The sequence below is a fragment of the Macaca nemestrina genome, chromosome 16 (assembly GCF_043159975.1).
Source record: "Macaca nemestrina isolate mMacNem1 chromosome 16, mMacNem.hap1, whole genome shotgun sequence".
Classification (NCBI taxonomy): Eukaryota; Metazoa; Chordata; class Mammalia; order Primates; family Cercopithecidae; genus Macaca; species Macaca nemestrina.
In genome coordinates, this window is record NC_092140.1 from 97632146 (window position 1) to 97654596 (window position 22451).

Consider the following 22451-nt stretch of genomic DNA (forward strand, 5'->3'; position numbering starts at 1 on the left):
AGAGCGAACTAGTTTGGGGTAGTAGGGTATTTAAAACAACATTACGTGCAGATCTGCTTGTGCAAAAACGGTACTGGAAAAAAGGCCTAAGTCTGGCTGAAGTTCAGAAAGTAAAGTGGAGAGTACTGTGAGATGAGGTTGTAAGTAGATGGAGGCAAGTGGTTTTTGTTGTTGTTTTTGTTTGTTTGTTTGTTTTAAATACTGGTAGGGTTTAGCTGTGTTGCCCAGGCCTGCGTTGAACTTCTGGGCTCAAGCGATTATCCTGCTGCAGCCTCCCGAGTAGTTGGAACTACAGGCATGCATCATGGGACCTAGCTACAAGTTTTTTACGCAGCCTTTGTAGGCAAGATGAAGGGTGAGGCTTTGTCTTTAAAAAGCCGTGGAAGGATTTGAGAGAGAGAGGGAAATTATAAGGCCATGTATGTTATGTATATCCACGGCCGTGATCATACAACTTTGGAGTTCCAGATGTTAAGTGTTCTGCCCTGCTGTCCTTTAGGTGTCTTCTGGTCCTTCAAAACAACCATGTTATTAATCCTGAGATTTGAGTTGGAGTATTTCGTTTGCATCTTTTTTCTTTCAGTTCCACCTAATGAGAAATTGTAAAACTGCGAATCGTTTTTTAAAAATCATTTTAACGTTTGCTGATTGCTCACAGTTCAATGAATATGTATTGAACATTTGCTTGATATACTAGATTCTGGAGCTATAAAGAAGAAAAGGACATTTCCCTGTACCTGAGATGTTTCTATTTTCCTGGGGAAATAGACATGTAAACAGATGCTTAAAATGCAGCATGGGCCGGGTGCAGTGGCTCATGCCTGTAATCCTAGCACTTTGGGAGCCCGAGGCAGGCAGATCACTTGAAGTCAGGAGTTCAACACCAGCCTGGCCAACATGGCAAAAGCCCATCTCTACTAAAGATACAAAAAAAAAAAAAAAAAATTAGCCAGACATCGTGGTGCCTGCCGGTAGTCCCAGCTATTTAGGAGACTGAGGCAGGAGAGTCGCTTGAACCCGAGAGGTAGAGGTTGCAGTGAGCAGAGATCGCGCCACTGCACTCCAGCCTGGGTGACACAGCAAGATTCCATCTCAAATAATAATAAAATAAAATAATAAAATACAGTATGATAAATGCTTGATAGATAAAGGGGCTAAACCAGAACATTGTTGGGAACAGGAGAAAACGGCATTCACGGAAGAAGAATGTGGAAAGGCAAGAGATTTGTGAAAAGTCATGCTGTTATCTGAGTAATGGCAAACATTTCCCTGTGGCTGGAGCTGTGGGTGAGCAGGTGAGCAAAATGAGATGAGGTTGGAGGGACAGGTTGGGGCCAAAATGAAGGGCCTTGTATGGCATGCTGACATTTAGGGCTTTTTCTTACAGACAACAGGAGATAATGGAGGTCTTTTCACAAACATTTGGCATTAAAAAAAAAAATTCTGGTGGCAGCATGAAGGACAGACTAAGATTAGGAGAAAGTAGGAACCAGGATACCATTTAAGCCACTAATGGTACACTAAGGTAGTGTCACATATTGGAAAGGTTTTGAAAAGGAGGAAAAAGCAGGAGTGAACCTAAGAAATACTAGACTTCAAAAGACAGCCGGAAGAAGGGGAGCCTGCTTTAAAGGCTATGCCATCTTAGAATCAAAAGGGCAAGAAAGTATTGAGAGGTTGGAAAGTAGTTAAAAAGAAGCTAAAAAGGGATCCTAAAGTCCTGAAAATAGGCTTTTGGTGATCAGTGTGAAGAGTTGTTTTAGTGGCTCAGCAAGGAGAAAATTCCCCTTGAGTCTTACACCCAAGTTTATATCCTATTTTAAATGGTCTGTTACAGTATTAACTAATATGGGGTACTTTTGAGTATGCTAAATACTTAAGAAGTAAATTAGATTTGATTCTGGAATGATTTAATTATATTTACTTAAGCTTTATGTTAAATAGCTTAGAGGATAGAATATTAATAATGATAGCTAACATTTGTTACCTGTCAGGCCAGGGTTTAGTTCTTTGCATATATTGTTTCAATTAATCCTGTGAGGTAGATACTATCATTATGCACATTTCACAGAAAACGCTGAGGCATCGTATGAGAACAAGCACCCTATTTTATTTTACTTTTTGTAGTCTTCTTTGACTTTACTCTTAAGTCAGTCGGTGACATAGATAGGCCGACTGAGGACAAGTTCAGCTTCGTTCACATCTGGCAAGAGCCCTCCTCCCTCCTAGCTCTTTCCCCATTTGTTACCTCACCTGTCCCCTGTTTGGGTGCTATTCCTGTACTTCATTTTGTCAACTGAATTTGGGTCTTCTGACCTAAATTTTAGTGCTGTCGAATGATCTGAAATTACACTTACCCTTTGCCCTTTTCTGTTACTTGCCTAAGCTTGGCCCTGGGCAGCCAAACCCTATTACCCAGCCTGCTTGGTTAGACCCCTCTTAAAAGCTGCTTTGTCTCCACAGCATAGTGCCTTGCATACTTAAGGCAAGTACTCAGAAAGGTTTTAAAATCTAGTATGTAGTGGGTGTCTCTTTAGAACTTTGGAGAAGCTGGAAGAGGCAAGAAAGAGGCATAGAGAAGAGAGGTCTGAAAATGTCTCAGAGTTAAGGAAGATACAATGTTGAGATAAGGAAATGACCAGTGATGTCAGATATGATTATAGGAAGATCAATGGAGTTTGGCAAATGGGATGCCATTTGCATAATCTTCTGGTGAGCAGTTTAACTATAAACCAGATTGTTAGGAATGAAGAATTTATAAGAAGAAAATGGAGGCAGCTAAATTTTATAGATCATTCTTTTCATAAAGTTGTCCATTTCAAAAAATAGAAACAGGATTTTGGTTTGAATGAAAGTTGAGTTTTGTTTTTGTTTCATGTACATGATTGGACAGACCAAAGTTTGTTAGGCAGATGTTAGAAGGAGTTGGTGAAGGGGCAAGAGTGAAGACAGCAGGGAAGAGAAGCAGCAAGAAGGAATGATTGAGGTAATGACCTCTCAGATGCCCAGAACAGGTGTGAGGGGGAATCAAGGACAAAGATACAACTGTTAGAAACAGGAGACAGGCCAGACTCATGCCTGGAATCCCAGCACTTTGGGAGGCTGAGGCAGGAGGATCACCTGAGGTCAGGAGTTCGAGACCAGCCTGGCAAACATGGTGAAACCCCGTGTCTACTAAAAATATAAAATTAGCTGGGCATGGTGGCACATGCCTGTAATCCCAGCTACTAAGGAGGCTGAGGCAGGAGAATCGCTTGAACCCAGGAGGCGAAGGTTGCAGTGAGCCGAGATCGTGCCATTGCACTGCAGCCTGGGCGACAGAGTGAGACTCAATCTCAAAAAAAAAAAAAAAAAAAAATTATGCTTCTCTACAAGGCTGGGGGTGGAGGAGTAGTTCATGTGAGGGTAGTGGTATTACACAAATCTTAACCGATAAGAAAATTACTAGGTTTTCGAGGGCCTGAAAAGAATCTATAAGTTATAAAAAATATATTCATATCTTGGGGGGGAGGGATAGCATTAGGAGATATACCTAATGTAAATGACGAGTTAATGGGTGCAGCACATCAACATGGCACATGTATACATATGTAACAAACCCGCACGTTGTACACATGTACCCTAAAACTTAAAGTATAATAAAACATTTTCCCAAAAAAAAATATATATATATATACAAATCTTTAAATTATGTAAATTCTTACAGCGTTGGGAAAGGTTCACTATGCATAATTTAGGGTAAGTCATATTTACAAATCTTCTTTGCAAGCCCCTTCCTACGTGTTAAGAGATGAAGAAATACATTTGACCCTTTTTCTTTAACCCTAAGAGATGAGTGTTTCATATTTCTTCTGAAATATTTTACTGGCTATGATTTCAGATGCAGCTGCTTTTAAAAGAGTGTCTTCTGATTATGAAAAGCCAGATTTTGAGTATAAGTACTAGAGTAGACTATTTGGAATCCAGGAGTTTTATTTTACTACTTTACATCTGCATTGCATCAGACATGGCACAAGTTAGCATTCCATTTTTCATGCTTTTGTAGCCCTGTTTTAGGTCTGTCTGTGCTCAAAATTGGTTTATATTTTCACCATAGGCTCTATTCATTTGCCTGCACAGCATACAGCTCATAGATTATACGCAATGAATTTTAAATTCTACACCTCTTTCCTTTACCATAGCCATCTCCCATCATTTGCCAGCCCACATGTGGGAGCATGGAGTAATTTTAGTATTAGCCAAATAAAAATGTAATTCAGAAAGCATATCTGCCAAAAGTATCATGTGCAGGGCCTCACAAAGCCTAATATAATATACGTGTATACATGATGGTTTCAATTCCCTTATGTTTTTGGATACTAGTGTCAGTATTCCCCTCCACTGGCATGAATAATTAGTGGAAATATCTGTATTTTGAAAATTCAAAAATTTATTCCCTGAAGATACAGACTTGAGGAAAGAAATTTTGCCTATATTCAAAACACACCAGGTTACCTCAAAAGCAGTTTACATTGATCTTACTCAGAATTAGAAAGTCGATGCAGAATCAGAGAGCTGAAGAAGATGGCCTACGACATTCTGATTGTATGGTTGGTATATTTGACTGTTCTGTTTTTTCTTCCAGAAGCAATGCGTGTTCACTATAGAAAATCAGACAACACCAAAAGGCAACAAGAAGAAAATAGAGAACACTTGAACGCATCACCCAGAGATAACCAATGTAAATGTATTGGTGGATATCCTCTTAGACATTCTTCTATGTGACAGACTATATCTATTTATCTTTAAGAAAAAAATAGATTGATTCCATTTTCTAAGTGAGCTGGGAAATTTTCTTTTGGCTTTCTTATGACCATGTTATTATTTAATAAAACCCGTCATTGTGGAGACTTAGAAAACATCCTTCCTTCTTCAGGAATGAGAAATTACACGTAGGCAATTTATTCAACATTTTTCATTATGTCAGCATGATTAGATGCCAAGTGGCTATTTGGAATAATTTTTGAAGGTATGTTTTTTTGACACTTTGCCAGGGAAATCATAACTCTTAAAATTCTCCAATAACCCTAACCATACAATTGGAGTTATGGATGGATATTATGTTCCATGTTTTGTTGTTTTCTCACTGTTACAGTATCTGGGATTAATGCCAAAAGCTATTCAGCCTCACCCATTTATTAAATGAGGGTGTCCAACTAAGTTTATACAATAGAGTTTAGAAAAAAAAGAAGACCTTGTTTGTTTATCATTCTAGTTAGGTGTTTTCACATGAGCAAGAAAGAAAAGTATTGTTTCTAAAATTCCTTGATGAACTTGCCTGGTTGAGAAGTAGAGTATCATGGATAACAGAATTAATTACCTGACACCTGAGCCACAAGCAGAGATCCTTGCTTATTCCAAACCATCCTGCACACCGCTGCCAAAGTTGTTTGTTTTCTAAAATTCAAATCGATTACTTTCCTTAAAGCCCTGAATAGCTCCTCTTTGCCTGCCCTACAGAATTAATTTATAACTCTTTAGAATGTGAAACAGGCTTTCTGTGATCTGTTAACACCACTCTTAAATTCTTTACTCCAGTCATATTAAGGTACTTGAAATTCTCTGTTAATGTTGATTTCATACCCCTATACATTTCTTCCTGCTCTCCCCTCTTTTTGGAATGCACTATCAACCCATGTCAGGTCAAGCATCACTTCCTCTACAGAACCTTTCCTGACCTTCTCCACTGCCCTACGTTCCCTACTTGGGGAAAATAGACCCTTTATGCCTCATTGCTTATGCATACATATGAGTAATTGTATCTCACTAGCAGTAACACACTGTTGTACCTCTTGTTTTCACATGTGCTTGTCCTTGTTAGACTGTAAGCTCCATTCACCATCTTTCTGGAGCTGTCATCTTTTATTAGGAACATCGTAATAGCCTTTCGGCTAGTACCCCGCCCCCCTCCACTCTTACCTGCTCTTGAAGTGATTCTCCCCATCTCCAGAGTAAGTGGGCTCATCGAACTATGCTTCTCTGTGTGAAAGGTGTGGTGGTGGGAACTGGGTGAAATTAGCTCCAGGACACAATTAGCACTTGGTCTAATTTATTTACTGCAGTTAGTAACCAGTGCTGAAAGCTTCCCAAGAAGGATGGGGAGTGGGGAAGGAGTAGGAGTAAGTGGAGAAAGTAGGGGCGGAGAAACTAGGTGAAGAATCAGAATCAGGTGTAGACAGCCATACAAGTCACAGATCTGAAAAGGTCGAGTTAGCCAGAGTTCAACCAGGGCTGCCAAAACTTGTGTGGTTGGGGTGTGCCAGGCAGTGCCATTAGGTGCTACCGTGTGGTCAAGGGTTGGAGTGGTCATGAAATAAAAAAACACTGTCCAGTGACCAAACGTAGTTGCAGAATTCTGAGTTTGGAGCCAAGAGAAATGCAGCATTAGGTGATTTTTGTCGTTGTGAAAAATGTCGTAGTGTTCTTACACAAACCTAGGTGGGATAGCCTACTAACACCTTGGCTGTATGGTCTAGCCTGTTGCTCCTAGGTTACAAACCTGCAAGAATGTTACTGTATGGAATCCTGTAGGCCCCTGTAATACAGTGGTGTTTGCTTACTTAAATATATCTAAACATGGAAAAGGAACAGTGAAAATAAGGTGTTTCATTATAATCTTTTTTTTTTTTTTTTTTTTTGAGACGGAGTCTCGATCTGTCGCCCAGGTTGGAGCGCAGTGGCGCAATCTCGGCTCACTGCAAGCTCCGCCTCCCGGGTTCACGCCGTTCTCCTGCCTCAGCCTCCCGAGCAGCTGGGACTACAGGCGTCCGCCACTATGCCCGGCTAATTTTTTTGTATTTTTAGAGACGGGGTTTCACTGTGTTAGCCAGGATGGTCTCCATCTCCTGACCTCGTGATCCGCCCGCCTCGGTCTCCCAAAGTGCTAGGATTACAGGCGTGAGCCACCGCGCCCGGCGTCATTATAATCTTAAGGGATCACCATCGTATGTGCAGTCCATTGTTGGCTGAAACGTCATCATGCGGCATGTGACTGTTTTTCCATTCTCACTCCTTTTTGGTTATTACTGTAACCATTCCTACAGATGCGGTAAGGATGGTATGTGTATTAGTCAGTTTTGTCTCAATTACACTGCAGTAACAAACAACCTGAAAATCTTAGTGGCTTATAACAACAGAAAATTTCCTGCTCATACTACGTGCTCATCCCAAGCTGGCTGCAGCTCTGCTTCACATCACCCTCACTCTGGGGCCCAGGCTAATGAAGCCATTGCTGTCGGGCACATTGCAGTCTTGCAGTAGAGAGGAGTCAAAGTATAGCATCTACTAATTCTTAAAGCTCCTGCCAGGAAGTGTCACACATCACTTCCCCCACACTTTATAAGCCAAAGCAAGAAGTGCCCATATCTGACATTGAAGCATCTGGGATGCATATGTTCTCCACAAGGAAGGGCCCTTCAAGTCACAATGCCAAGCCTGACACCTAAGAAATAACCAGGAGACAGGATCAATACTCTTTCAACTTGAAGGGCAGCAAATATTTTGATCACTAATACAATATATCACAATATTTCGTTGTTAAGTTGGCAAGATTGAGAAATCTTAGAAAATGATACCTATGCAATAGACATTTATCTCCATTCAGCAATATTTGGTTTCTCTCTTACTTTCAAGTATGCAAGAAGATGACGCTTTTTCTTGTCTCTTAAAATTAAATATAGCCAGCCAGGCACGGTGGGTCATGCCTGTAATCCCAGTAAGTTGGGAGGCCAAGGCAGGTGGATCACGTGAAGTCAGGAGTTCAAGACCAGCCTGGCCAACATGGTGAAACCCTGTCTCTACTGAAAAATACAAAAAAAAAAAAAAAAAAAGCCTGGCATGGTGGCAGATGCCTGTAATCCCAGCTACTAGGGAGGTTGAGGCATGATAATCACTTGAACCCGGGAGGTGGAGGTTGCATTGAGCCCAGATCTCACCACTGCACTTCAGCCTAGAGGATACAGCGAGACTCTATCTCCAAAAAAAAAAAAAAAATTAGATATAGCCATGTGACTAATCCCAGCCAATGAAAATGTAAGTAGGAGTGATGTGTGTACTTCATTCCTGCAGAGAAGCATTGAGAAGTTGGAGCATGATTCTCCATATCTTCCCTGCCATAGTGATAAATAGAAGTATATGCTGATGTAGAAGTACCGAAAGGGTTAAGTAGCTAGAATGTCTTCATATAGAAGACAGTGGCCGTGGATGTCACCCAGATAAAGAGTCTGTGGTTTTAAGTCACTGAGACTTAAGGGTTTTTTTGGTTTTACTTTTTTATTACTGTAATGTAACGTAGCCTAACTTTCATCAGGATAGCGTAGGTTATGCTGTGGTAATAATACATATTTAAAATATTTTAACATAAAATGTGTGTGTGTGCATATATATATTCATTTATCTATAATGTGATGTAGGACAAGGTCCTCTTAAGTATGGATCTACTGATTTGGAGTACCATGATATCTTTCTTGCATAAACTACATCAATAATGCATCATATACAGTTTTCAGTTTGGATTTCTCTAATGTGGTTCAAGAACTTAATAAGACTTGTAGAAAAATGCAAATACAAAATCTTAAAATTTTCTCCTCGTGCTTTACAATTGTTATGCCCAAACCAACAGCATTGTTTGCAACCCGTCTTTATTGACTCTTTCTAAAGCAGACAACAGTGTCTATGAAAACAAAAATTCATTCTTATCACATTATTCTGTATTGGCTTCAGTAATATTTGTTCAAGTTACTTGGTTTATAATAACAGTACAACTGTCATAAAAATGTTTAGGAGCAAGCACAACTAGAAATTGGTAAACAACTCATCTGGTAAAAGTGGAGTACATGGTTATGTAAGAGCGTAGCTCACAAGGTGAGTGCATTTTTCTGCCATAAGCAATAGTCTGTAGGTTTCACAGCTGACATTGAGAGCTTGTGTAAACCCCAAGAGTTATTTAGATAGAAGCAAACTAAGAGAACATATGGCGAACAATGTATACGCATATGTATATTCACATATTTACGTACCTTTGTGTATGTATCTTGTGTCCAGCCATATTAATTAAACATATATTCTTTTTAAAAGCATATCTTAGAGCTTGTAAATATGTTGGCATATTATCAGCAAAAAGATAATTTAATGTCTTCTTTCCCAAATTTATTTCCTTATCTTACTCTACCTGCTACAACCTCCAAAATAATGTTGAATAAGTAATGGTGATAGTGAATGTCCCAGTCTTTTTCCTGATTTCAGTGTAAGTATATTTAGTGTTTCACTCTTTGGGATGATAATATGTTATTAGTTTTTTGGTAAGGTCTTTAATATTTTAGGTGGTAACTTTCTGTGGCAGAGACTGGCTAGATGCTCACCCATACGTTTTCCTTTTCTCCTGAGAACACAGATGAACTACATTTTCCAGTCTTGCTTGTGGTTATGTAGACCTAACCTAACTGAATTTTGATCAGAAGAATGTGGGTGGAAAAGAGAGATTACATTTCCAGTACTAACCCTGAGCTTCCCACATTCTCCACACTGCCTTCCTTTCTCTACCAGTCAGATGCAGAGGTCTTGGGACACCTTTCTAGATGGAAGAGCTACTGATGGAAAGAGCTCAGGTCTTTGAATGACTGTGGGTAGGAGAGCTCCATTGTTGTCCCACACTGGATTATGACATGAGGAAAAATAACTCACTGGGTCAAGCCAATAAGGTTTGGGGCTGTTTGTAAGACGAGATAGCTTCTGCTGACTAAAACATCTTCTAGTCAGATGTTATGGAGAGTTTTTAATTGGGATGACTGCTCAACTTTTTCAAATGCCTTTTAATCATCTATTTATATAATCACTATTTTTCCCCCACTAATTTTCTGGCATGCCCATAAGCACTTATGTTGATGGGCTTCTTAATATGGAAACCATCCCTGTATTCCTAGACTAACCCTACTAGTTTATATTTTTTTATTCTGAAATATTGTTTCTTAAAATTGTATCCAGAATTTTTGCAGTTATAGTCTTAAGTGAGGTCATTCTGTATTTTCCTTCATTGTACTATTTTTTAATCAGATATTCAGATTAATATTTTGCTGGCTTTCTACAATTAAATGTGGAACTTTCTGTCTTTTTCTATGGTCTAGAATGATTTGATTTTAAAAACATTGAACCAGGTGTAGTGGCTTAGTCTGTAATCCCAGCTATTTGGAAAGCTGAGGCAGAAGGATCACTTGAGTCCAAAAGTTCAAGACCAGACTGAGCTACATAGCGTGGCCCCATCTGTAAAAAATAATATTAAAAAATAATAAATGACATTGAAACATCTGGCCCTGATGTATGAAAAGAGATTTGTATTTATTTATTTACTATTTATAGTTCTTAATTTCTTTGTAACATAACGTATCTTAGTTCTGTCTGGTTTTAAGCTTTGTAAAAACAAAAAGGTATATTTGTCTGTGACGTTTTACTCAAAATGTTTTTCAGTTCATTCATTTTTCCTGTTGTATAATATTCCCTTGTATAAACATACCCTCTTTTAAAAAATCCAATTCTACTGATTCCTTGGATTGTTTCCAGGGTTTGCTAATATAAACAGTGGTAATACAAATATTTTTGTACGTATATTGTGGTGCAAAAGTTCCTCTAGTTGGCCGGGCATGGTGGCTCATGCCTGTAATCCCAGCACTTTGGGAGGCTGAGGTGGGCAGATCATGAGGTAAGGAGTTTGAGACCAGCCTGACCAACATAGTGAAACCCCGTCTCTACTAAAAATACCAAAAAAAAAAAAAAAAAAAAAAAAAATTAACCAGGCTTGGTAGTGTGTGCCTGTAATCCCAGGCAGGCAGGGGAGTCGCTTGAACCTGGGAGGCAGAGGTTGCAGTGAGCCGAGATCTTGCCACTGCACTCCAGCCTGGGGGACAGAGCAGCCTGTGCCTCCCATGCTCAAAGGATTCTGGTGCCTCTGGCTGTTATTGTTGCCATTGATAAATGTGCCAAAAGTCTATTGTTCCCTTATAGGTGATATGTATTTTTTTCCCTCTGGCTACTTTAAGATTGTCTCTTTGTCTGCATTTTACTACAGTGTGTCTTGATGTGAATGCCTTTTATTTATCCTGCCTTGAATTTTGGGAGCATTACAAAAACTTCCATGATAAAATAAGGGAGCCTCTGTAAAATAAATTCACATTTTACCCTTGCCTCTTTCTCCCCTTCCATCACCACCACTATCTTTGATTGTAGTTATGAGGTCTGGAGCTGTGAGAACCATCTTGAAATCATAAGGTAACAAACACAAACATTAAGAAATGAGAGAGGAAGAACCTATGTCCTTGATAACTTCACTGAGCAGTCTAGAGTTAGGCACCTGGATTGCTATAGAAGAAACATAAATGCCTTTTTTGTTTAACTTATACTCTTTGGTCAGGTATTCTTTGCATCCAAAAATGATGTTTATCAAAACACAGTATTTCCCCTGTGAAATGTGCCAGAACAGTGTAACAGAGTAAGTGTTCAGTCATGTTTTTCAAATGACTACTGATCATTTTGTATCAGGTACATGGAGAAATCTGTTTTTTGTCTTTAAGCATAGGTTTGAATTAATGACCAGCAAGAAGAGATTAATCACTGATTAAAGACAACTTTAAAAGATTTCCCCTTCAACTGAAAATTCATTTGGAAAACCATACTTCTTGGAATTTCTTTTTAAATGTAATGTTGTTACTCATATTGTTATTTAAACCAAAGTCTTGGATTCTAAAAGTAAAATTAAAAGAGTGTCATCCTTTTGTTATTTTCATTGTTGGCACTCCCAGTGCCATGCCATTAATTCTCTGGAAGATTTGTTTTTGGAGGGAGACACTGTGAAAAATGTATTTATTTTGTTAGGACAAAAGTCATGCAAATGCAGGAAACGAATTCTAGTAGTTAACAGATACGGAGAGTTTATGTGCATGGATACAAACACCTCTTTTATTTGAATGTCTGGGTATAGCAGCCATTAGAAGGTCAGCAGTTCTGTTAGAGTCTGGAGGGCTTGACTCCAAATGCTCATTTGCATTTTGTCTTCATAAATCTGCACACTGTATTCAAGTGATGTACACTTGATATTTGAAAAATAGGATCCCAATTAGTCACTTCAAACAGAACCTAATACTTGAATAGCATTTTGTTTGTTTGTTTTGAGACTGTCTTGCCCTGTCACCCAGGCCACAGTACAGTGGCGCAATCATAGCTCACTGTAACCTTGAGTTCCTGGCTCAAGCTATCCTCCCGCCTCAGCCTCCTGAGTAGCTAGGACTATAGCTGCACGCCACCACATTGGGCTTTTTTTTTTTTTTTTGAGGCAGAGTCTCACGCTGTCACCCCGACTGGAGTGCAGTTGCTGGATTGTAGCTCACTGTATCCTCAACCTCCCAAGCTCAAGTGATCCCTCCACATCAGCCTCCTGATTAGCTCGGTCTATAGGCATGTGCCACCACACTGGGCTTTTTTTTTTTTTGAGACAGAGTCTCACGCTGTCACCCCGGCTGGAGTGCAGTTGCTCAATTGTAGCTCACTGTAGCCTTGACCTCCCAAGCTCAAGTGATTCTTCCACTTCAGCCTCTTGAGTAGGTGGGACTATAGGTTCATGCCACCACAGCTGGTTAATTTTCTATTTTTTGTAGAGACAGGTTTCGCTGTGTTGCCCAGGCTGGTCTTGAACTCCTGTACTCAAGTGATCCTCCCACCTCGGCCTCCGAAAGTGCTGGGATTACAGGCATGAGCCATTGTGCCTAGCGTTGAACAGCAGTTTAGATTCACAAAATGCTTTCATGTGTATTAACTCATTATTTTTGTTGCATTTGTCAATAGTTCCCTTTTTTTTGGGGGGGGGGTAGTGAAGAACTATTCATTGGTTTAGCAAATATTTACAAACTAAAGTGTTTACTGTGTTAGCTTCTTGGAGCACAATGCTTGCCAGACATGGTTCCCGTCCTCGTGGAGTTTCAGTCTTGGAGGAGCACACCTTAATCAAATGATCAAATAAACCGAAATAAAACTGTAGCTTTGCAGGTGCCACAGAAGAGAAATAAATGATCCTCATAGAGGAGTCAGTGAGGTCAGAAAAGGCTTCTCTGGTCTGATGAGTAGAAGTTAACTGAGTGAAGAAGGGAGTGAGAATAGATACAGGCAAAGGTCCTGTGATATGATGGTGCCTGGTGACTCTGCGGGGCTAGAAGAAAGGCAGTGTGGCTGCAGCAGAAAAACAAGGCTGTCTGAGGTTGGCAACGGCCCTGAACATGCAGGTTCTTGCAGGTAGAGGGGCCAGAAGAACAGTGAGAAGGCTACAACAGAGGAGAGTAGCTTGAGGATGGGGATTTGAGAGCAACTCAGAAGTCAATGACAAGATTTGGTGATGAATTGGCCATAGGGAATGTGAGAATGATGTCAAGGATGACTTTTTTTTTTTTTTTTTTGAGACAGAGTCTCACTGTCTACCAGGCTGGAGTACAGTGGCACGATCTCGGCTCACTGCAAGCTCCACCTACCGGGTTCATGCCATTCTCCTGCCTCAGCCTCCCGAGTAGCTGGGACTACAGGCACCTGCCACCATGCCCGGCTAATTTTTTGTATTTTTAGTAGAGATGGGGTTTTACCGTGTTAGCCAGGATGGTCTCGATCTCCTGACCTCATGATCTGCCCACCTCGGCCTCCCAAAGTGCTGGGATTACAGGCATGAGCCACAGCGCCTGGCCTTGTTTTTTGTTTTTTTTTTTTTTTTTTTTTTAGAAACAGGGTCTTGTTCTGTTGCCTAGGCTGGAATGCAGTGGTGCAATCATGGCTTACTTTAACCTCGAACTCCTGGGCTCAAGTGGTCCTACTGCCTCAGCTTCCCAAGTAGCTGGTATCATGTCCAGCTAATTTTTAATTTTTTTTTTTTTTTGGTAGAGATGAGGTCTTGCTAGGTTGCTCAGGCTGGTTTTGAGTTCCTGGCCTCAAGCAGTCCTCTTGCCTTGGCCTCTCAAAGTGCTAGGATTACAGGTGTGAGCCACCACACATGGCCAAGGATGACTAAAGTTTCTAATTTGTGCATTAATGGGTGTAGTGGCATTTACTCAGCTATGGAACACTGGAAAGGTACCAGATTTGGGAGAGACAATATGAGTTCTTACTTTCGACATGCTGAGTTTGCACCTTTGAGATATTCAAAAGGAAATCTCAAGTAGACTGCTGAAAGACAGGCTTGGTGCCTGGAGGAGATACATAAATGAGACATGTGCATAGAGGCCTTAACCAAAGCCTTGGGCATGGGGAAGTTCCTGTAAAGAAAAAAGTACTTTAGGAAAGAAACAGGAGCTAAAAGGAAAATAGCTGTCATGGAACAGCACTTCAGAGTTCTCCACTGAAAAAAATCCCTAAAAACAGAAGAAGGTGGATATTGACAGAGGGCGAGGAAGGAGGGGCAGTAGTTGGGCATGATTCTAAACTGTTGACGGCTAGCACAAAATTTACACATATTTTACATTTCAAGAATGCCTAATAGATCCTTGGTTGGTTTCATCAACAACAGAAGACAAAACTTTAAGGTTATTTACCCTCAAATGAAATTGATACTCTAAGAAGATATTTATCAAGAGACTGACAAAAATTGCCATCAAATCAGCAGTAAGATCTTGACAGAGCCTGACTTTCATGATTCCTAACCAGTGTTCCACTTTCATCAACAAACATCAAATATCAAACACAGGTTGATAAGTAAATATCAAATACCTGCTAAGGTACCAGGTAACGTTCCTTCTACCATGCCACAGCCATGTCAGACTTAGCTGGAGTTTCATGACCCACTGATACAGTCTAAGACATGTAAGACATGTGAAATACAAGATTCTTGTATTGTTAAGGTTTGTGTGCACTCACTGAGACAAATCATTCATTCTTAGAGAGGAAGAGCCAAGACATGAAAATCAAGATGAATTGGGAGATCTGGCTTGAGGGAGTTGCAGATGTAAGTGCAGAGAGGGAGGAAGGCAAAGAGAGAGAATGGCTATAAAAATAGCCAGTTCTCTTTACTTTCCTCCTTCTCTCTCTCAAACAGCTCAGTTGTCTTTTAAAAGTCAGTGTATCTTTTGAAAAGAAGTCATCTGCAAGTGAGCTTGGGGGTAGGTGTACCATTGATTGCCTGTGGAAAGCTCTTGTGTCCGTCTGTGGCTAACTGCAGCTGGGAATACAGGATCACTATAAAGGTGCTGAGACAGAACATGATCGTGTCCCTCACTAAGACACTGCAGTGCCAGGGTGCTCGGGAAGCTCTGAAAGCATGTGCCAACTCTCCTGTTTCCCCATCTCATGGATGCACTTTCCACAGAACTCAGAGAGCTGGGCTACTATAGAGGCTTTCAAAAACCCAAAGAGGCCGGGCAGAGTGGCTCACACCTGTCATTCCAGTACTTTGGGAGGCCGAGGTGGGAGGATTGCTTGAGTCCAGGAGTTTGAGACCAGACTGGGCAACATAGATCTTGTCTCTACAAAAAATTTAAAAATTAGCTGAGCATAGTGGTGCATGCCTGTAGTCCCAGCTACTTGGGAGGCTGAGGCGGTAGGATTGCTTGAGCCCAGGAGACTGAGGTTGCAGTGAGCTAGGATTGCACCACTGCATTCCAGCCTGGACAACAGAGCAAGGCCCTGTCTCAAAAAACAAACAGAAATCCAAAGAGACTTGAAAGGTTTGTTAATCATGTTGACCACCGCTGGGTTTTCCCCTCCAGCGTAGGGAATACCCTTCAAGTTTTGCAGAGAAAGAGGTGTTCTCATGGCCAGGGCAGTCACTGCAGGCTTAACAGTGTTTCTACAGTAAAGATAGGGTGATTTAGAAACTTGAAGTCTGGCTTGGGGTTTGAGGGCTGGTTCTGCCATTGGCCAGGTTCCCGGCATTGCCCAGAACTGAAGCTGGCGTGAGAGGACGGCCCTCTTCCCCCTGGTCCAGCTCCCTCACAATACCTGACTGCTGTCGCCCAGTGTTCTTCACAGGTCAAAATGTCACACACATTTGAGGACAATTCATGTAGTCGTGTCTTCAGACAGGCGAAAGAGAGCTGAGCGGAGCATTACCTCCGTAGGCATTTCTGTCGTGAGGAGGGCTGCAGCCTGTCCTGCTGTTGAGGAAGAGGCTGCCTGTGGGGAATTTGGATTTCCTTCTTCTTCCACTACGTCCCTGGTCATTAAAATGGGGGATCTCCACAGAGTTAAAGGTTATTTTACACAGGAAGCACATTCAGTATTAGTACAACAAATGTTTTCCTTTCTCCAGCCGTGGAAGAACTCCACTCACAGGGAGTCGTGATAAATCAGAGCTTCAGGCCTTTCCGCTCGGATACCAATAAGTCCTGCACTTAAGAATTGCTGACCTAAAAAGGATACTCAGCAATGAGCATGCCTTTTTTTTTTCTTTTAAAGAAAGCAACACCAGAAGCAGTCTGATTTCCTTGTACACTTAGATGCGTACAAAAAAGAAAAGTGAGTCACTCTGAGTTTCTAACTTTAGTTCATAGAAACAAAGCACTAAATCATATAACTTGTCAGGAAAGACCTAGATATAGTCCTATCTAGATAACGTTCGTATTAAAAGAGGCTAGAATTCTATTTTTGTGGTCGAGTTATGGGATTGGAGCTATGACTGTCTACTTAGTAATAATTCGGCAGGTCAGGATGTAACTATAAAGAACATCCCAACAGAGATATCATAAAACCGTCTCCGTGGCACGCTCTGCCCTCATACTGAATCAGCCGCATTTCAGATCAAAGCTTGTCCTTTATGTCCAGAACTGACAAGGAGCTATGAAATCAATGCTGGGAAAACACTCATCAACTCAGTCTAAATATTAACGTTAACATGCTGTGGAGGAAATGAAGGATTTTCTAAAATTATCTTTTCAGTTCATTGGAAATCAAATAAAAATCTATATATAAAACATATTGAATAGATCATAAATTAGAGCTTTCATACATTCTCTTTCTCATCGAAACCCAAATCTTTCTTCAAACAATTCTTTTAGAAGCCTGACATAACAGAATTAGTCTATATGAATACTATTCCTATTTTCTGACTCCTCCCTTAGAAAGTCGTGGTCTCCTACTGTGATTTTTTTTTTTTTTTTTTTTTTTTTTTTTTGTGAGATGGAGTCTCGCTCTGTCACCCAGGCTGGAGTTCAATGGTGTGATCTCGGCTCATTGCAAACTCCACCTCCCAGGCTCAAGCCATTCTTCTGCTTCAGCCTCCCGAGTAGTTGGGACTACAGGCACGCGCCACCACACCAGCTAATTTTTGTATTTTTAGTAGAGACAGGGTTTTGCTGTATTGGCCAGTCTGGTTTCAAACTCCTGACCTCAAGTGATTCGCCCATCTCAGCCTCCTAAAGTGATGGGATTACAGGCATGAGCCACTACCTCCAGCCCTCTGATACATTAAAATCTTTTATTATCTCAAATACACATGCACTGCCTTTCCCACCGTCCTTATGAGCATGTAATTACGGAATGCTACTCAACAATCACAAGCAATTATTGATAGCAAAATTATGAAACAGTTTTTAAAACCACAATAACAATTGAGCCGCCTCATGTCACCACTCTGCCATACTGCCTCCCATTAAAGTAAATTAAGCAAAACAAAATAATTTGCTGATTCAGTACAATCCAAAGCCATGATCTGGGGATCTGGGAAGTATCTGGCATTTAGAATCTTTGCATTACCCAACCTTGAGAGCTTTTTGGGTTTTTCTGGTAAGATTTCCTGAAATCATGCAATATCATTTATCACACACTGTAATTTCCTTCAGCCGAATTTCATTAGAGTCTTAAAGAGTGATAGGTTCTGCATGAATATTTTGTCATTTCTATATGGATTAGGGTCACTCTGTCTGTTTCATGACCTTCTTCCATCTTGTGCCCTCACAACATGAGCTGTAGACTGCTTACAAACATGCACGCTGGTGAGAACAGCCATGTAATTCCATGTGCTGATAAAAGAAAGGAAGTGAGCTGAAAAGAGAAGTGGTGTTAGAATTCCCTCAACCACTGCGGAAAGTCTTTTAGGTTCCTTGTAACTGATTTAAGGACTTGATACATGTCCTTGTTTATTATAACAACAGTTACTATTTGATGGATTCTATCTGAATCCCAGGCCCAGTGCCGAGCTCCTTACACGTGTTAAATCCTCACAACAACCTTCCAAGTGAAGGGCTACTAATATTTGCCATTTTGCAAATGAGCAAATGAGGCTTACAAAGCTTCATTAATCTGCTCAGATCACATAAGTAAGTGAGAGTCAGTTTATCTGATTCTAGAGCTCAAGCTCATGAAAACTTTACTGCCTGGGTAGAGAACCCACCAACAATGAGGTGAAAACAAAACCAAAACCAGAAATCATGATCTAGCCGTGTGCACAATAGACATTTGTTGAAGTTTTTATAAAAAACAGCAAACATTTTGAAGCTATTTCGAGGTAACACTAGACAAGAACTGTTATTTCTCTTTGCAGGACTATACAGGGCCCATGTGAGAGCTGCAGATGGAAATGACCGGATATTACATCATCCAAAGTGGCTTTGCCTTATTACAAACAGCCCCATAAAGAAAGGGACCACCATTATACAAACCCATCTCGTATAGGCCACTACAGATTGGACTGAGGGTACATTTTCATCTTGTCCTATTCTGACATAGCAGTCCGTCGCTGACTTAATATCACCGACTTTAAGAAAACTCAAATCTGGAAATATTTAGAGGGAAAGAGGGCTTTTATTCTTGAAAAGCCTATTTCTTCTCTTCTGTATTAAAGGTAGCATTAAAATCAGCTTAAACCTGGGTGTGGTGGCTCATGCCTGTAATCCCAGCACTTTGGGAGGCCAAGGCAGGGGGATTCCTTGAGGCCAGGGGTTTGAGACCAGCCTGTTCAACATAGTGAGACCCTGTCTCTACAAAAAATTAAAACAAACAAACAAATCCCATTCAACATGAGTGGGGGTGGAACTTGGTAGCACTGGCGTTCAGTACAATTCATTTCTGTTCAGTGCTGCACTAATTACTTACTACCCATACACAGAATAAGGCAAAGCCCAAGGTAATGTCTATTTCCCCTCTAATTTTAAGTAAGCTTGAAAGATATGCTCAGAAATGCCATTGGCTTGAATCCTATGCTATCTTTAATCAAATGTCAGCATTCCATTTTTCTAAATGCACGGTCAATGTTTTTAGTATCAATAAGCAAGTTTCCCACTCTATGAATGAGGTAGAGGAAGCCTTTATCTATGTGGGGGTGGGGCAATAAAAATGCCTAGGCTCCTTCAATAGCAATCTGAATCCCCTAAAGTGAAAGTACTTGCTATTTGTCTTTAGCAAATAAAACAAACAACAATCTTTTGATCTTTAGGAAGCCCTTTCTTGTTAAGGTAACATTCTGTCTGACTTTTATGTTTCAGCATTCATTGTATATTTAATTATTTTAAAAAGTTTTGTTTTAAACTATTAAACTTTTTCAGCATTTTTAAGATAAACATGGGCATGCTTTGTTAAAAACCAAAAATAAGTTTCACACGAAACTGCAAAATGTAGCAAAGATAATACTACATGAGGTCGGTATGTTCCAAAACATGATTCTCAGGGGACCCCCTCTGAACACACTGCTTCATTAGAATTCTTGTTCTGAAAAGCTTCAGGAAGCCCCTGACTCTAACCCACCCTTTCCTGAAGCTGGTGAAAGTATAAAAAAAAAAAAAAAGAATTAGCAGTAAAATGAAAAAAGAAGTAGAATCTCAACACACCAAGGAGGCATGTTTTGTCTGTTTTAAGACTGCTGCTATTTTCAAATATATATTGGTGCTAATCTTGTCATAGCTTAATTAATTAATTTGGAGACAAGGTCTCATTCTGTTGTCCAAGCTGTAGTGCGGTGGTACAATCATGGCTCACTGCAACTTCAAATTCCTAGGCTCAAGCGATCCTCCGGCCTCAGCCTCCCAAGTAGCTGGGAATACAGGCAGGTGCCACCACACCCGGCTTTTTTTTTTTTTTTTTGTATTTTTTGTAAAGACAGGGTTTTGCCATGTTGCCCAGGCTGGTTTTGAACCCCTGGGCTCAAGCGATCCTCCTGCTTCAGCCTCCCAAAGTGTTGGGATTACAGGCGTGAGCCACCATGCCTGGCCTAATTTTATAATAGCTTTCACACAGGAACACACTGGGGTAACAATTAGAAAAAGTAAATAAGTTTACATGTCTCCATAGGAATGCTATCAAACTACTGTTTTTCATTCTATTTGAGAGCAATGAGTAGATCCTGTTTTTATATTGAACATTTCAGACTATTGGACTTTGGTTGTGATATTTTATAAATAAGGGTTTCCTTTTGGAAACATCAAAATAAAGATAGAAACGGGTTTCCCTTGGTGACTCATTTTTCAGGTGTATTCCTCAGATGCTCATTTGTTCTTCCATTTTATTCTTTCTTTCTATTCTAATACGTTTCCTCTTTCTGCGGTTGGGAGAGTCACCTGCCCTGGTGGGTTTGAAATGCTCATGCAGTTCTCGGAGCAGACAGTGGGTGGTGATAAGAAGCCATGCCTCTGAGCCAGCCGTTCTTTCTGGAAGTTCCAGGTCAGAAGTGTGAGTGGTCTGATGTAATGGGATAGGGCGAGAATGCTGCCTAGCAGAGAAAGACAGGCTGGAAATCAGAAAACATGGACTGCACTCCTCCCTCAGCTACCCACATTTATGACGAGGACCCAGCTTCTTTACTTGCTAATGGAAAACATTTCTACCGCAGTTCAGCAATACTACCCCAATTGGAGGAATCAAATCTTTGGACCCAACACCAAAAGATTTGACCTACTCAATGCCTATGATGTTACAATTCTACCATGACAGTGTTGTCTGCTAAAACTAAACAAAGATGTACACATAGGAATTCAATAAAATTCCAACAGTGGTTTTAAAAAGTATAGAATTACAAGAGTCCTTTTACAGATCAATTCTAGCCTTAGATTCCTGCAAGGAAATATTTTCCAAAGGAAATAAAGAAATAGAAATGTTTTCTAGGTTTTCTTTAAGAGAACAGTTAGAAAATGGATTACCCAAAGATGTAAATGGAGCTGTAACTATGGTGTTTAACCCAGAGTGCAATGTGATAAGCCATCAGAAAGGAATGCAATCTGGGTTCACTGGAATGATGTGAGGTTTATTAGTTATCCTTTCCCAGGACCCAAAATTAACAATTGGTTGGCCTAAATGAAATTGTTGCTATTTGAACAGGATTATGGGAATAAGAAAAACCTTAGAAAGCTACAAATTTCATCACGTCATGGTTCTGACATTGGGCCATTGCACAGTCTGTGAAAAGTCGCAGTAAAAACAAATGAATTCAAACTAAATCTTAAAAAAAAAAAAAAAACACCAAGTAGAATTATATAATCTTGGAATTAGAGATCATGTGCTCTGACCTCTCTCCAAAAGCAAAAATCCCTAGAAGAACTTCTCTAAAAGATGACCTTCTAGGCATTTTCTGGAACACTTTGAGTCAAGAAGTTCTAACAACTTTTTAGAATACCTCGTTCCATTCTTGAACTCCCAATCTCAGCATTTTAAAAACTACGGTACAGACCCTGAGATACATTCTTGGAGGTCCAAGAGTTGCATACAAGATCTAGAAGTAGTTGTCTTTTCATGTGGACAATAATCTAGAAAGAACTAATACATAAGCACTTTATGGTGACCACTTTCTTAAAAATTAGTAGGCTTTTTCTTTTCCTGAGCGATTTTAGGTTTACAGAGAAAATGAACAAAAAGCACAGAGAATTCTCATATACCCCCTGGCCCTCCATACCTAATTTCCTCTCCCCCCACTTTTTTTTTCTTTTTAGAGATGAGGTCTTAATACGTTGCCTAGGCTGGAGTACAGTGGCAGTTCACACTCCAGCCTCAAATTCCTGGGCTTAAGCCATCCTCTTGCCTCAGCCTCCTGAGTAGCTAGGACTACAGGTGCACACTACTATGCCTGGCTTCCAATTTCTTCTGTTTTTAACATCTTACGTTAGTGTTGTACATTCATCACAATTGGCAAGCCAAAATCGATACATCATTGTTAACTAAAGTCCAGCCTTCCCATTAGGGTTCACTCTGATTATATTTTCTATGAGTTTTGGCGAATGTAGTAACCACTTTTTATCTGAGGGCTACCGGAAGGTATCTTTCAGTGTTCATTTTTGTTTATGTGTTAGGATAGTAGATCCACTTTAATTGGGGGTGAATTTAAAAAGAACAGAATTGGTCCTAATAGGTAACCATGATGTCAATTTTAGTGAAGGCAAGTAACGTCGTAGCATGCCTCATAAATGAAGATTTCTCTATGGTTCAGAAAAAGAAATGGGTTTGGTTTGGGTTATCACAATTCATACAGCAGCCTACAC